Here is a 3,019-nt window from a genome sequence, read left to right as displayed (position 1 = left end):
ATCGTCCGTCTCTTCTCTATAGCAGAAACCGATAAAAATACACCTCCCGAAAGAGAGTATATGGTGATTCTTTTTATATATATATATATTTCGAAATACAACTGAACGTGGCGGAAGCGCACGGTGGTGGTCCAGCGAGGACACGCGACGACGGGGAATAAGAACTATTCGACCCGTTACGAATACGCATGCTCGTCCCGCACGATTTTAACACACACCGTGTTTTTCTCCAGTCGTCAAAGCGTTCGTGCGTCGAATTCGAAAAATAAAAAAAAAAGAAAAACACCTTTTCTCTCTCTCGGGGTAAAAGAGTCGATGTGTATTGTGTATAAAGGTTCTGCGAGAAGTCTCGTTTTGACGTGTGTTCCGCCGATAACGACGATCCTCCGAAACGGGGATACAGAAACGTTACACCTCACAACACGATCTCCGTCTCTTCTCTATAGCAGAAACCGATAAAAATACACCTCCCGAAAGAGAGTATATGGTGATTCTTTTTATATATATATATTTCGAAATTCAACTGAACGTGGCGGAAGCGCACGGTGGTGGTCCAGCGAGGACACGCGACGACGGGGAATAAGAACTATTCGACCCGTTACGAATACGCATGCTCGTCCCGCACGATTTTAACACACACCGTGTTTTTCTCCAGTCGTCAAAGCGTTCGTGCGTCGAATTCGAAAAATAAAAAAAAGAAATACACCTTTTCTCTCTCTCTCGGGGTAAAAAGAGTCGATGTGTATTGTGTATAAAGGTTCTGCTGCGAGAAGTCTCGTTTTGCCGTGTGTTTCGGTAACGACGATCCTCCGAAACGTACATCTCATTCGTAAGAGAGGAAGAAAACAATCTCCCTGGGGCCAGTCGGTAATATACCGACATACGACGTGTCGTGCACATCCGTCTCACGCACGGTATACAAAATATGAATAAAACGTGTGTAGTCTCTCTCTCTCTCGACTTCTTAATATTTTCTTTCACCTCTGACGCATCATTTCAGGTGACGTCGGGAGCGCGGGAAAAAAAATTTTTCTAAACACACGAAACCGTTCATCTCACGAACAGCCGAAAAAGTTGTCGCTCAGATCCATATCGCAGTGGAGCGGTATCCGCGGGCGGTCGTAATTGAACGACGCACGACGCCGCGAACACTCACGCGAGTCCATACAAACGATTCCGATCGTTTTGCAACAACTAGAACGTACACTGTCCGTGAAATTCACAGAATTTTCGCGTGTCCGCGACAAACGCCGACGAGACACCCATCGTTCGCTCGTACGTAGCATCCTTCTCTTAACCCGACTCAGAAACGTTCTTTGCGCCCTTCGGTAAAAAAACGTTCGATCCGAAGAGGTGAACGACGGCGGGGATTTGACAGAGCTACGCAAGCAGTGTATGGTACGTAAACGACCCTCAGCCAGGCGTGGTCCAGGAATTGTATCCGTGGACCGCAATGTGCGTTCGAAATGTCGATGTTCATGTGTCCTGCAGTTCACACGTTGACGCGCAATTAGCTGCGTTCTTCATCGACCCACGAGCCAAGTGATCCACCGTTCAGGGTAATCGTATAAATTTTATATTTCACATATATAATTTTATTCTCATTTGTTCGACCTAATATCTCTCTTCTTTCAAAGAGAAGATAAAAGTTGATACCTGAATCTCCGACCAGCGCGCGAAGGAGATTCAGGCGTCGCCTTGGAGACGACACCGAAGCCTTTCGAGACGAAAAACGTTCAAGTAATATGTATATATTTCTCGACGTTCCGGGCGTATAGTGCATTCAAAAACCCGCGAAAGACGCAGAAGACTCGCACGCGTGGAAACGACGGGGATATATTTTGTATCCTACCCGATACTGAATCCATCGCGTGCAGTCGACCCTCGCGTTCTTCCGATCAGACGCATCTATTGTTGCGCGCATGTTTTCGCGTCGCATCGCGCGAAACGTTGCACGAATCGTACCGATCGATCGATTGAAAGCAAATAATGAAAAAAGACTTCACAGCTGGCTCTTTGCCGGTCATTCGTCCCATGTTATCTCTTGCCGCGAAATTGGCGCGCAAGAGTTGGGTGTCAGACGCGCGGCTTTAAAACGAGCTTCACGGCCGGTCCCTTCGTTACCGCTTTCGTTCTTTCTCTCGGAACGACCATGAACGAACACGACGAGCGACGCTACGGCATACACACGTCCACGGATTCGATTAAAAAAACAGACTTCACAGCTGGCTCTTTGCCGGTCATTCGTCCCATATTATCTCTTGCCGCGAAATTGGCGCGCAAGAGTTGGGTGTCAGACGCACGGCTTTAAAACGAGCTTCACGGCCGGTCCTCTCAATTCCGTGTACGGTACACGCAAGATGCGGGTTCCACTTCCAGACTACCCGGTCCCTTCTCTCTACGAGAATCGATAGTAGAAGAACGGCTCGAAAACGCGTCTCAGAGACTAGGGGAAAAGAAGCGGTATGCGAGCGAAACGAAAACGCATTATGGAAACGTCGCGAAACAATGTTCGACGGTTGCTCGGTTCCAATCGTGCGGCCGTTTCAATTTCTCGTGCGCTTCACCGTCCCTCCGTAACTCTGGCCGATCGCGTATACCGAAGAGCCGACACGCGCAAAAACCACAGGCATTGTATACTGTATATATATATGTTACAGTCACAGCCTTCGCGCGTTTTACTCTCCGACGCGGGGTTTCCACGACGAAAGAGAGACAGTTTCGTGGCGGGTGACTCGGCCGAATCGCTACGACGGGTATTTCTATTATAGAACGAATCATCGCCACCCTTTACCAGTGCCCGACGAAGGAATCACAAGGTCATCTGGAGTTTACAATGCCAGCGACGGTAATTCCAACGAAGACCCGATAAGTCAACTCATCGTTCTATTTCTCCCCGTACAGAAAAGCGAATCGACGCTAACGCACCTCGCGCAAGCACGAACGTTCTCTTCGCGTGGATCATCCCATCGTCGAAAGATGTAAAGACGCATTGGAGATCGTGGTCTCTGGCGGGCTC

General features: G+C 48.6%; 1 non-coding gene across 1 annotated transcript; it reads right to left on the bottom strand.

Moving 5' to 3' along the window:
- Nucleotides 1–1,407: 1,407 nt before the first annotated feature.
- Nucleotides 1,408–1,562, bottom strand: LOC143176813 (5.8S ribosomal RNA). The gene has a single exon (XR_013001319.1). It is a non-coding gene; the product is annotated as a 5.8S ribosomal RNA (ribosomal RNA).
- Between the last annotated feature and the right edge of the window lie 1,457 nt (nucleotides 1,563–3,019).

The sequence above is a fragment of the Nomia melanderi genome, unplaced genomic scaffold (genome assembly GCF_051020985.1).
Source record: "Nomia melanderi isolate GNS246 unplaced genomic scaffold, iyNomMela1 scaffold0887, whole genome shotgun sequence".
Taxonomy (NCBI): Eukaryota; Metazoa; Arthropoda; class Insecta; order Hymenoptera; family Halictidae; genus Nomia; species Nomia melanderi.
Note: the sequence above shows the minus strand (reverse complement) of the source record. Positions and strands in the feature narration are given on the sequence as shown.